Raw genomic sequence first — 13700 nt, 5'->3', positions numbered from 1 at the left:
CTGAGAAACGCAAAAACGAACTTCCAGAAAACTGAGAACGACGGCTTACACATACAACGTAAATGTATGAGTTCAAGTAGTGCGTAAAACTTAGTCCAATTAAATTTTTATAGTCAAGACGAAACGATCTCTTTTCGAACAAGAAAGCAGACACCAAGCGACAATGGCGATCCGTGTCACACAACACTTTTCAAAATGTATATTATCAGAGGTTTGTTCTAGCGATCTGCACGGTTAAATTAAATGTTGATGTATTTTGCAATAAGACGGACACAATTTCCATGGGATCGCCCATGGTACGATTGTTCGTGCATTAGTTTAATTTTTAAAAATATTTTTTTATATAAATCGCCTATAGGATAGACCCAGTAAAGCATGGCCATTCTCGTCACTGTCTGAATAGCTACTCAAGTCAATTCGAAGCGAACGCGGTAAGAAAATAAGTATAGCCAATGAAATGGCTTACAACGGGTGATGCATTGTTTTGTTCTAGGACTGTGTGGCATAATAATCCCTATGTTCTTGGCGTTGTTACCATTACAGTGCAGACAGACTGAAATGTGAACTTACAAGCCCTCTTTGTGTGTGTTGTACCATTTCTTCTTACCACATCAAAATACTGAGCGTCACAGTATTGGTTCGCGTTTTCAAGCTGACCATTTTTTTTATATCTCACTTAAACATTTTAACATAAACACTCACTCACATCGGTAGAGTCAGAACAGATGTGTTACAGTATTGAGGGACATGTTATCTTTTTTTTTTTCTTTCAAACTAATAAATTTGGGGTTTGTATGAAGTAAAGAACCGAAAGTACAGTGAAACTCAAGGATGATGACCCAATCTGTCTCTATTGATGCATGTATTTACTTAAGAAGAAATATGACCTCTAAAACACAAAGAGATACGGCAAGCATGATTAGTTTAAACACAACGATGTTTTCCTTCACGCCCGTGTAATTTAGAGTTTCAATCGTCTTTGAAGACAAACTTGGTCTCCTTTTGTAGGGCTTGAAATAAACAAAAAACTGAAAAATCTTAAGCACTTCGCTATAGATAATTTCATCAACAGACTAAACAACATAAATACCGTTACAACAATAGAAAGCCTTAAATCTTCTATCAAAAGAAATGCATCAAAAAAATTAAAGATTAACGATAACTAACGAATGAAACCGAATTTAACAAAGGCAATGACATGTGAAGAAATGCCTCTCACTTTGGAAAGGTAGGCGAATGTATTCTGTCATGCACCATCAACTTGAAAAAAAATTATAAACAGAGAGAAACCTGAATTCAAAATTCAGTTGTTTTTTTCTTCAAAATTGTTTCGTTTCTTTTTTCTTTTTTTTTTTGGAACAAATCTAAGCACTAATATAGAGTGGAAAAGGGAAAATGCACATACAAGCTTTGATATTTCTGAAAAAATGAGGGGATATTCCTAACGTTCATAACCACCTATATATGCTTGGACTTGTCTGTGACTTATCCACAAAACAAGATGTACATATTTCTGGTCAAGCTGCAAGTGTGTGCGTGTTTTTGAAAATGGTAAAAATTGGATATACAATTTTCTCGTGACACTTATAAAGTGAAGAGTCTATGCAAGTGTCAAAAGCCAAAGTCATATAAGTTTTGTATTTTGTACGGCTTGTAAAGATTTCCACTTTAGAAAATGTGAAGTATCACAAGTTATTATCACAAACAGAAGTGGAACATAGGGGCTTGCAAGAAAGAAAATAACCCAGACAGTTGGTGTCATCAAGAGTGCTAGAGACGATACCCGAACGTGCTTGCTTGCTTACTTGAATTAAAGTGATTTTCGCTCTAATGGAGCATGTATCACTGGTTTAATAACGCACCGCGTGATTTTTAATTACTCCTGGGGAAGGAAAGAGAGCCTCATCCCCCAAGCTTTTATGTACTCACAGACTATTTTTAAATTTAGCCACTCAGGTGTAGGACTAACTAGTCCTTAACAACCTGACTGAAAGGCTTTAAACATGAGTGGGAATTGTCTCACCACACACTCATTTTTCTGTCCGAGCGTGGTGAAGGAGGAAAAAGGTGCTCAGCAAGACAGCCATGGATGTTAAGTACTCACCAAAACGCTAGCCCGTACTTATTTCAAATCAAGTCCCGTTTTTGCTAATGGACAATAAAAAGTACCAATAATGTGTTAACCACCTGTGCAATTAGTTCAAATCTAACGAGCCTGTTAAATTTCCTACTTCCTAACATATCTGTCTAATATTAGTACTTAGTGTACATAAAATTAGCCATACTGATCTTATTTAAATTATTATGTCTAAGCGACATATACCAGTTTGGTCACTGTTAGGTTTAAAAAGTTAAGTTTGTTGCGGTGTTCCAATGGGTCAAGTTTGTTTCGAGAATAGTTTAGTCAAGGAGGGATATCAAGCCAAATATGGTTTCCTATTTAATAAAAAGCAATCTTTTGGAGCCCTAAAAAAGTCTGTTTTTTCTGTTAGAAGGTAACACGTCTCTCTTTTGCTTTCACGTTCTTTCCCGCACTCCTAGTCTCATGATTCTTGATATCAGGAAATGCGTAGCCGTGATGGGCGGTAATGTAAGCAGCGGCTTCTACCAGTTGACTGAGGGGGTATCCAGTGTAGGCTTGTCTGTAGAATTGGGGAAGAACTCTGACCCCTAATCCCCATTGAGAAGGTCTTGGTTTAAAGGTGTCTAGAGATTTGTAGGCAACGTATTGTATGGCTCTAATAAACTGCCCTGCTTTGTTGACGTCATACAATGCTTGATCTAGCCCCATTTCGGTGTACTTCTCAACGAGGGTCAGCGTCCCCCTCCTCCTCCTCAACCGCCTCAATTTCCTCTTCTGGTTCTGATACTAATTCTTCAGTTGAGGTAGATAGTTTCATCCGCTGCTATGGTGTCTGTCGCTGTTATTGTTGTTGTGGTTGTTCTTTCAGCTGAGATTGCCTGTAGTATCGGAGTGAGAAAAGAACGTAGTGCCTCCGATAATTACATTTGAATTTGCCATACCGTTTGTCTAACATAATTGGCCCTTTGTTTTGCCACCACTCTTTCCGGGGCGGGTTGTTTGTTAGGTATAGTCGGCTGTTGACTAGATGTTATTTGTGTTCTCGAGGTGGGTGGAGTGCTAACTGGGTAGGTCTGCATTTCTTGCTTCCGCTGCTGTTGCGTATATTCTTCCCTCCACACCGAGTTCTGGGCCTAATTCTTTTAATTTCGTTGTACCCGAACTTACATTATCCATATTATCACCAACAAAAAAAACGCACAGACCTAAAAGAAACACTCACTCACTTTTTACAGAACATTACTATTTTTAAAATTTTGATAAGCGACGGAAACGAACAACTTAGAGTCACACTTTCTTTATCTTGGTATCCGTTTGTATGGATAGTTTATTTGGGGTTTGTATGCGTTTGCGTACGTTTGTGTGGATAGTATATTTAGGGTTTGTATTATCTCCCTTCTGCTTTGATAGTATATTTGGGGTTTGTATTGCGTTCGCGTACGTTTGTATGGATAATATATTTGGGGTTTGTATGCGTTCGCGTACGTTTGTGTGGATAGTATATTTGGGGTTTATATGCGTTCGCGTACGTTTGTGTGGATATTATATTTGGGGTTTGTATGCGTTTGCGTACGTTTGTGTGGATAGTATATTTGGGGTTTGTATGCGTTTGCGTACGTTTGTATGGATAGTATATTTTGGGGTTTGTATTGCGTTCGCGTACGTTTGTATGGATAGTATATTTGGGGTTTGTATGCGTTCGCGTACGTTTGTGTGGATAGTATTTTTGGGGTTTGTATGTGTTCGTGTACATTTGTATGGATAGTATATTTGGGGTTTGTATGCGTTCGCCTACGTTTGTGTGGATAGTATATTTTGGGGTTTGTATGCGTTCGCGTACGTTTGTATGGATAGTATATTTTGGGGTTTGTATGCGTTTGCGTACGTTTGTGTGGATAGTATATTTGGGGTTTGTATGTGTTCGCGTACGTTTGTGTGGATAGTTTATTTGGGGTTTATATTATCTCCCTTCTGTGTTGATAGTATATTTGGGGTTTGTTTTTTCCTCTTCCCTTTGTGTATGTGTGTGTGTGTGTATGTATGTATGTGTGTGTGTGTGCGTATGTCTGCGCGCGTACGTTGTGTGTGTGTGTGTGTGTGTGTATTGGTCTCTGTTTGTCCCTATAAAACTCACTTTATCCCTATCAGATACACTCTACCTACCTACCTGCAGTAGCGTGTATTCAGGTCAGCCACTTGCAACACTGTTGACATTTATCCCCTAGTGTTCAGTACAGTGACGTCACTGACGCTGGAAATTTCGAGACTATAAATATGGACTTGGGGATTTCCACAGGTTGTAGCTATACATATGTACTAGAGTTCATAAACAGGAACGTCACTCAAGCTGAGGCTAAAAAAAGATAGTGGGGTTTTCCAAAGGAATAACCCACAAGTTGTAGTATAAATAGATAGTGCGATTTCATAGGAATTTTAGCTGATTATAGCTATAAATAGATACACGGGTGTTTATCCACGATCGTCACACAAGTTGATATTGTAAGTAGTTACTAATTCTATCCATTTTAGTCTAAACCATTGTAACTTAATTTTCGTGGATATGTTTATTTTCCTTTAAATTCTGGGACAATTTCGTCATTTTAGCGTTACTTTTAGTCACATCCATTTTGTCGTTAAGCATTTCCTTGATTATAGCTATTTATAGCATCATTACAATTATGCAAATTTTTGAACACCCCAGCAAGATTTCAGGTCTTGGTAATGCTTTATATATAAATCTCACGCTTGTACTAGTGTATGTATGTCTCTGTCTCTGTTGTGTTTGACCCTCTACCATCATTGTCCCTAGACAATCCCACCATGTTCAATTCCCCTTGACGCTATACAGACCCACCATGTTCAATTTCCATATGTTAAATTCCCCTTGACGCTAGACAGTCCCACGATTTATTCCCATGTTAAATTCCCCTTGTCCCTAGACAGACCCAAACTCTATTCCCCATGTTCAATTCCCCTTGAGGCTAGAGTGACCCAAGACTTTTTCCCCATGTTCAATTCCCCATGAGGCTAGAGTGACCCAAGACTTTTTCCCATGTTAAATTCCCCTTGAGGCTATATTGTCCCACGATTTTTCCCCATGTTAAATTTCCATTGAGGCTAAATATTCCCAAGGGGTTCTGTAATGCTAATTCCCATTGAGGCTAATGTATCCCCATTCACTACTGACATAGACATACATAGATTGATGGACATAAATCTATCCAACAAACAACTAAACAACCGACTAAAAAATATTTCGGCAAAAGAGAATATGCATCTTTTCGTGAGAATGGAGTGGCCTTGAAAATGGCCTCTGGGTTTCTTCTTCTTTTTCTTCTTCTCCATCAACTTCTCATCTTCTCCATTACATTTGTATTCTTCTTCTTTCTTCCACTTTCCTGCTTCTTCTCTTCCTTCTCCTCTCCTCTTCTTTTTTCTTCTTTCATTTTCTTCTTTTTCTAGCTTATCATTCCATCTTCAGATTTGCTCCTTTTCCTCTTGATCCTACTTTTCCTCTTTTTCCTCCTTGATAAGCTCCCTCATTATTTCATTCCCTCTCCTAAAATTATTAATTTCTATTTTCAATCGGTGAGGGCTATAGGAACCATACTCTAACCTTACCAGCATCTCTTCCACTGTACCTATGGTATCCACCACCTCTTGTAGCTTCTGCATTTGCTCTACAATATTACTTGTTATATTTGTTATTCAATGTTGGATGGGGCAATCGATGATGATGAGATTGTGTTATCGTCGCTTGCGCACATAGTGCATGAACGACGATTTAAATTCCGCAATAGCGAGCTAATTAATTGATCGAGGGGGATGGAAGAAGAGCCTCATCCCCAAAGCTTTAATGCACACAGCGTGTGCTACTTAATTTTGTCCGATTTCGGGACATTGAAGTCCAACGGAACAAACGACGAGCGGTATTAGAGGCACCTGTGTTCATCGTTAGAAAGTCTTCATCCACCGCTTCGCTTATTGAGGGATTATACCCCACTTATAGCGCCACCCCGGTACCTTGATGACACGCTCATCGGGGTAATAGGTTTAATGCGTGCATGGCACAGTATGATTGAATGTCCGGACGAGGGTTGGATGATAGGGATATAGTTAGGAAGAGAGCCGTTTGTAACATCCAGAGCTAATTTAGATCCCAGTTTCCAAAAATAAATAGCATCTTGCAGAAGTTTGAAAGATTGTATATGTGCTGTTGAATGTAGGAAAAAGAAAGAGAAGAAATTTTGTTGAAGTGGGCATTAAGTTCTACTTTATTTTGATAGGGTTTTATTTATAATGTTTGTTTGATATTTTGGAATTCTCTATAAGTAGATAAAGTTATTTCCGCCTTGTGCGGGCGGGGCCTGATGACTTGGATGTTAGTCACCTTATATATTTAAGTTGGGGCCTTAATTTCTATGAATAATGTAGGGGTCGCATTGTGCGGCGGGTCCTGATGGCCATTGGATATTTGACCACCTTATAATTATAATTTTGGGGTTATTACATAAATTATTTGGACTTTTTATTTCTCAATCATTTCCACTTTGTGAGGCTGGATCTGACGGCTGGGATGTAGCCATCTTATAATTTCTAATATTCATTGACCAAGTTTATGTAATGAATATATATTATATATTACTCCACTCCACTTAGTGCTCAAGGATGAGAGATAAATGACAAAAGTTGTTAGGAATGAAAACTATTGAATCTCTATGATAATGGATAATCAGGATAAATTACCTATCAATCAATTACATTATTGTTCGATTTGTTTTATAGTTAGTTTATATGAGTTATTGCTACGAACATTGCATAATATTTAGTAATATGAACCTGCCACTACTGCCATTGCTAAGTCGAGAGTTTGCAGCCATATTATGGCGCATGGGGAGGGTGAGGAGGTTTGTCTCAATCGTTATGGGGTCCGCCTTATGCGTACTGGCACAACACCATTCCCTATGCAGCTTGTATCCAGCTTTCCTATACGTCCTGATACATTTGCCCTGCCCCCCCCCCCCCTCCACAAGGCCCTTGCGCTGTCAGCTGTCACCTTTTAGTAATTATTGCTAATACTATTAATTGTAGGTGTATATGGTCTATTGCAACATGCATTGCCCCATATTTATTAATTTGGTCCTGTCACTATTGCATTTGCTAAATAGTGTTATCAGCTTCAGCATGGCGTAGAGGTGGAGGGGCAGGTCTGTCTCAATCGGTATAGGGTCCGCCGTACGCACACACTCAAAACACCACCCTATGCGGCTGGTCTCCAGTTTTTCATATACGTCTTTATACATTTGACCTGCCCCACCACCACCACCACCACCACCACAAGACCACTGTTAACGCAATTAATAATGATCCTGTTACTAATGTCATTGCAATGCACAATTGACGAACGCTACACATTAAATGTCTCAAACATCGACGTGAAGGAAAAACATACCCTCTTACCAACTACCTATATCACAAACTAAATAACCCACAGAGATTAGAGTGCTAACCTAAAATAATTTTTCTACAAACCAACACACTAATACCAACAAAATCCAACATACTTCAAACTAACAGATTGTGTTGAAGGACATTTTTTTTTACAAATTAAATTATCACCTACAATTATATCAGCAAAGAAGTTAGTGTTTATAGTTACACTTCTTCACTTTCAGAAATATTCTTTAGGGCAGGGACAATGGTTTTGTTAAGGGAAAGACACACACACACACACAGTATTACGAATATATGCTCTTGAAATAAGTAACTAAAAAGAGTGAAGACAACAAGCTTTGTAAAATTTAAGAAATAATTTATTTCCCTAGATTACAAAGTGAAATAGGAGAAAAAAGAACTTACTGTATTGCAAATTAAACCAAAAACTAATCCAAAAATTAAAGACGCAAGTACTAGTAATAAAATGTCTTGAATGAAACACATTTCAATTCCCCAAGAGATCCAAAACTGAAAGCGATGAGTGTCTGTTATAGCCTATGAAGTACTGATGTTTTAACAGTCTCTTGTTGAATTCCATAAATATTATTCCAGGTTTGAATTCAGTATAAATTCCAGTGAATATCTTCGTCCAAGAATTTTGTCAGAGTACTTTTGTATTTCCAGAGACAATAATCACTTGAATTAAATAACTGAAGAAAATAAAAATCAGCCCAAACTAGTCACAACATAATACAACTTAAAGTGCTAGATGTTAAAGGATGACTGGTAAAAATCCTCAAAGTCATAAGATAATATAGTTTTCTGCTTGATTTCAGGTCACAATTTGCATTTTCTAAATGCAACCATTACCTAATGGAAAATTGCATTCTAGAATAATCTAATGAGCATTGTTTACTTACAACACAATAGCATATAAAATTCACTTTGGAATCTCCAAAACCCGAACCCAAATCAACATGTTTACCTTAATAATAATACGGTTAATAAGATCAAATACATAGAGTATAATGAAGCTATTTTAAGTTGTTTACATAAATGAAATAAACAAAATAAAAAAGTCAATCAGGTCAAGCAGACATTAAATTAATTTTGGACAAGGTCAAGTCAAGCAAACAATGTTACATTAGAAAAACATGTAATGAAATAACTCAAAATTAAACTAACTGAAAACAGTTAAATTAAACGGTGGACTTTTCATCAGGGTCTAAAATATTTCAGAGTCGGCTGAGTTGTTTCGTCTAAAGTTTTCTGGTCAAACGTTGCAGTCATTGCAAGAGTTGACCGTGCTTTTGCGATTTTTCTGTTTCGGACAAATCGTTACGATCTATCAACGACAGCAATTCCTGTTGTAACTGTGACATCCCGGTAAAATTCGGATTGGGAGACAAATGCGGAGTCTGTTGTTCTTGCCAACGATGGTATTCCATTCATCGTTTGTAAGGCACTAAAGCCAGTTTTCGTCCTTCCATTCGATTTCAGTTGTCATGTCTGAGATTTTTGGACTTCAAAGGTTCCTTTTATCTTCTTGGTCCTTTTATCTTGCTCCCGTGAAACCTCCCAGCATTGTTCCCAATACTTCTTTCAGCAAGGATCATAACGAGAGAAGCAAAATTACACCGCATTATACCAACATCTTCTACTTTTGACGAATAGGGATTTTCTTTTGAACCATTTGGCGAATCACATGACGATGTTTGGCTAAGCTTTTTTTTCTCCTGGTTTTTAGACAAAAGTATCGTGCCTTTCAATACATTCAAACAACATTCGCACACGGTATCGATGACATCTTTGGAGGTGGTTTGGTTGAGGTTTTTTCGTGGGTGGAGAAGCTTCGGTCAGGACGGACAACATGTTCCCATGTTTGACTAAACGACGAGCAGTCCTTTCGTTTTCTTTCCTTTGGGGTTAGAAGAGGGATGACGTCTGGGGGGTGACATCTTTGGGTGATCAGAAACATAATAACAATGATTTCCATTCTTTTCCTCATGTCGTTTTTTATACTGGAACGCGTCGCCACTGATTGTCTTTACGTCGTATCAAACTGATGACAGGCATCACACGTCCTGGATGGGTTCGCAACGGACTAAATCGGAACAGTTCTTGCTTGGACAAATCCAATAAACTCTGTAACATGCCCGATCTCTCTAGGACTTTGATTTTGGGGACAGGTACTTTGTGATCAGCTGCCACTGTAGCTAAAGAGGAAGAGGATGTCACAGCTGGAGGAGACGTTTTTGGAGACGCGGTTTCCATTGGTCCATCAACTGAGAAAGAACAGGCGTCAAATTGGATTTGGCAGTCATCACCAACAATGGAGAAGTGGAAGAACCTGATGCTACTGGAGACGCAGTCGCCGCCGCAGAAGGTCGTGGAATTGTGAATTGAAGGTCTCGTCCTGGCCGAAGTGTCTCTTTTGCTGGTATATGCTGTTTTCTGGAGGGTTGTCTCGCCACTTTCTTTGTCGGATTTTGGTCAAAGCCACGGACTGGATGCGTAGGTATGCAACGCATTGGGCATTTCTTTTTCTGTGGACTTTTCTTTTTCTGGGATTGTGACCTGGTCTTGACACCACTGCTCTTTTTCTTCTTTGGGATTCGTTTGGCTTTTTTCGAAATGGCTTTTTTCTTGGGAGAACTTTGGGAACATTAGTATCCCATTTTAAGAGGGAGTAAAAGATGACAACTCCTAAAGACCGCTACCTCCAGGTTTCAAAATAATTTGCTTTTTGGTTTGAGTGTCGATTCGGGGATCGGCCAGTTGCGCCAAGGCTACTTTGTTTCTCTCAAAAAAGCGTTTGGTTTGATGAGGAATGTGAATGATGCCTTGCAGTAATTGACGCGCAGTCACCGTAAACCATCGTAAGACTTCTTTGAGACTGGCTGCTAAGACACGAGCACGTATTTGTGGATTTTTTTCGCGACTGATGCCGTATAAGGCTCGAATCAATTTGACAGGAAGATGACACTGAAGGGACGTCATGTTGACGCTATGTAAGACAGGTCCAAAGTGTCCGAGGTTATTATAGATTTTTTGTTAAGTCGACGATGATGACGTGTACAGAACATACCCTCTGTCTTGGCACCAGTGGTGAAACAGATGGGTACGAAATCGCAAATAATCGGGGGAAGTGGGTTTTAAAACCACGAGTAAATAGGCGTGTGGGGTTTGAGTGGCATAGTTGTACGTATGAGTCAGCCAAGGTGTTCCTAACTGTTTAGCTAAGACTTGCACTTAAACAAGACCACGTAATGAGCATTCCGACAGATAGTGTGATGGGCTTTATTTTGTTGGAAAAAAAATTTGAGTAATGTAAATGACACTGACATTACGAAGATGCCCATTGCGCGTATACCACAGTCTAATTTATATTCGTCTTCTCCTATTATGTCATCGAAAATGACCCGATGGATTTGACTGAGGTCAGACACGATTACATCGTCTTTGCTAGGAATGCCTTCCACAAACACGATGGAATCGCCTTGACTTTCTCGCAAGAGGCTGCACGCCGATTGCCATTCTTTGTAACACCACGCGATTCGTTGAGGTGGATGATCGATCAAATGTTTATGTTCGATCAAACGTTTGACAAATTCGGTTTTGCCTGAACCGTTAGGTCCAGCAATTAACATGTTACAGGGATGGCGAAGATACAAGGCCTCCCAACTGGCACGATCTAAGTGTTTGCCGATGACTTTGAAAGTGGAGGAGAGGGAGCAGAAACAGTAGGGGTAGCCATAGTTTAGGGAATGTCATTTTTTGACGCGAAGACAGACAAGACGAATGTTTTATACTTTTTTCAGGACACGTTTATTTCAAGTTAAAATGAAACAACACGAAAGAGAAAAATACATAAATCCAAATGGTTAAGTACATCGATAAGTACACATCAAACCGATCAAAGTGGAATATAAACAAGTCACTGTACAACATGTTTTTGGTAACCGAGATGTCCTAGGGACAGTGTGTAATGCTCGTACTGTCTCTACATTGGGTAAAGTCACACAGGTGTCCTCTCGGAATGGTCTTTCGGGAATGTCCATGACAGTCCTGTCCTGAAGGGAGTGGTTGTCCTCGATGGGGGGTTCTTCTAGGTTTAAAAGTTACTTTCTTCCTTGTGCGTTTTAATTGAGCATCACAACTCTTAGACATAATTGGCCACTTCTTTGGTCCAAGCCTCGAAACGCCAATTTTTTCAGTCACGTACATCTGTCCAGTGAGGGTGTAAGTCACAAGCTACACATACATCATCATACACATCTTCAGTACCCAAAAGCTGTCGAATCTTCCCCTCTCCCCCGTAGAAGTCGAAAAGTATCCAAATGAAAACGCAAGGCTTTGAACAAAATGAGTTTCTCGTGCTCATTTAAAGGGACCACTTTAATGTTTTATTTGGTGGTAAGTACTGTTCGTAAAGAGTCCACAAGGAATCGAATGGCAAACGAAATCCTACATAGGAAGTCACTAAGACACACACCACACGTCGACCCCAATTCAGTGGACACAGTTCATGTAAGAAGTGTTAGTAATCCTCCATCGTCTGAATAGTGTCATTGATTTCCTTCCACGGAATTTGTTGTATCACAAGTGATAAAGGTTGTGGCATGGTAGCCTGTTTTTATACCCTCTTTTGTCGGAGGTAATAAGTGTACTTTTGCACAAAACTGATCGTACTCCAGTGGCGAAACCAAGTTATTTAGTCACTAGTTTTGATAATCCACTAAATCTTCCTCTGGTACTTATTTTAGTATGGCCATACGTGTGCCTTGGCAGTATTGGTACGTATCCCTTCTCCACAAGTAGGGCACAATCTCAGGAGTTGCAAGCACTTTTCTGCTGTGAACATTGCGTCTTCAAATGCTGTTGGTAACAAGCCTGCCTGACAAAAGTTCCCTGACAAGCAGGGCAATGCACACGTTCTTGTCTTTCGTCCAGACAGGGTTGAGAAGCCAAACATCCCTCACATTTCGATCCACATTACTTGTGTTGCTCTCGATTGTTATAGCCATAGTCACATTTCTCACATTAATAACCGTATCCCTGGAATCAAGTAATGCTGGTCATGGCATCGAAATGTTCATCGTGATAATAGACGTGAATGTATTTTCCGTCTGTCAAATCTTTACCTGGAAACAACAGAGGACCGCGCACTTCTCCAGGATGCACATTCAAGGTGTAGCGTGGAGCCAAGACGTCTTGTAATTTTTGTGTTTCAGGAATGCCACAAAGTGTCTCTTTGGATAGCCGCGCTTGCTGTAACAGGAGTTCTGATTTACTTCGTTGTTTGGCTCGGTCCGATCGTTGAATAGTTCTCCAGGTTCTCTTCCATTCTACCTTATCGTTCTTGTCGGTATACGTTCGTCCCACCACGATAGTCCGGGCTAAACACATCCGGTCCTGATGGTTGTTAATTCGGATGAAGCTCTTTTTGGTGCTACGAATGTCGTCCACCAATAACGTCTTGTCGCTTTTCCATCAGTGATGTGAAACTTGTCGTTGGATCGTATCGATGACTTTGGAAGGTGTCAATTCTGATGATATGCCAAACTCGATCCAAAAGGGTGACTTCATACTGTCGTGATAAACTGAAAGTGTCAAGCGATCGTCTTCTTTGGCTCGACATTGTCGTTTCAGTGTGGGTAACAAAGAACGCCGCAAATTGGTGATGAACACCCCTGCTTTCTCCAGCGGTGCGTATGACTTGAAATCTTTAAATTTCACCGTGCACGTGTAGATGTAGGCCGTGGTTCTAAATTTTCTAGAGGTTTTTATCCGTCTCTCGAATGTGGTAGTAGTTTTCAGGGTCACTGGGAATTTATCATAGCGATTGTATAGCGACAATGTATTGGGATTGTCTAGGGTGCATAGGAATTATAGAGAGGTGACGTCACGGTGTTGGACACTGGCAACAATGTTGCAAGTGGCTGACCTCAATTGGCGGAACAGTGTGGCAAGGACTGACCTGAACATGTGTTACTCTAAGGACAAATATAGACAGAGACGTGGTTAGAGACAGGGTTAGAAACATAGACAGAGACATAAACATACATAGATTGACGGATATAAATCTATCCAACAAACAACTATACAACCGACTAAAATAATTAGGCAAGAGAGAACAGGCATTTTTTGAGACTATGGAGGGGCCCTGAAAAGGGCCTTT

Source organism: Sinohyriopsis cumingii, chromosome 16, assembly GCF_028554795.1.
Source record: "Sinohyriopsis cumingii isolate HCF-2022 chromosome 16, ASM2855479v2, whole genome shotgun sequence".
Lineage (NCBI taxonomy): Eukaryota > Metazoa > Mollusca > Bivalvia > Unionida > Unionidae > Sinohyriopsis > Sinohyriopsis cumingii.
The sequence above is the reverse complement of the archived record's forward strand: the minus strand, read 5'-3'. Positions refer to the sequence as shown.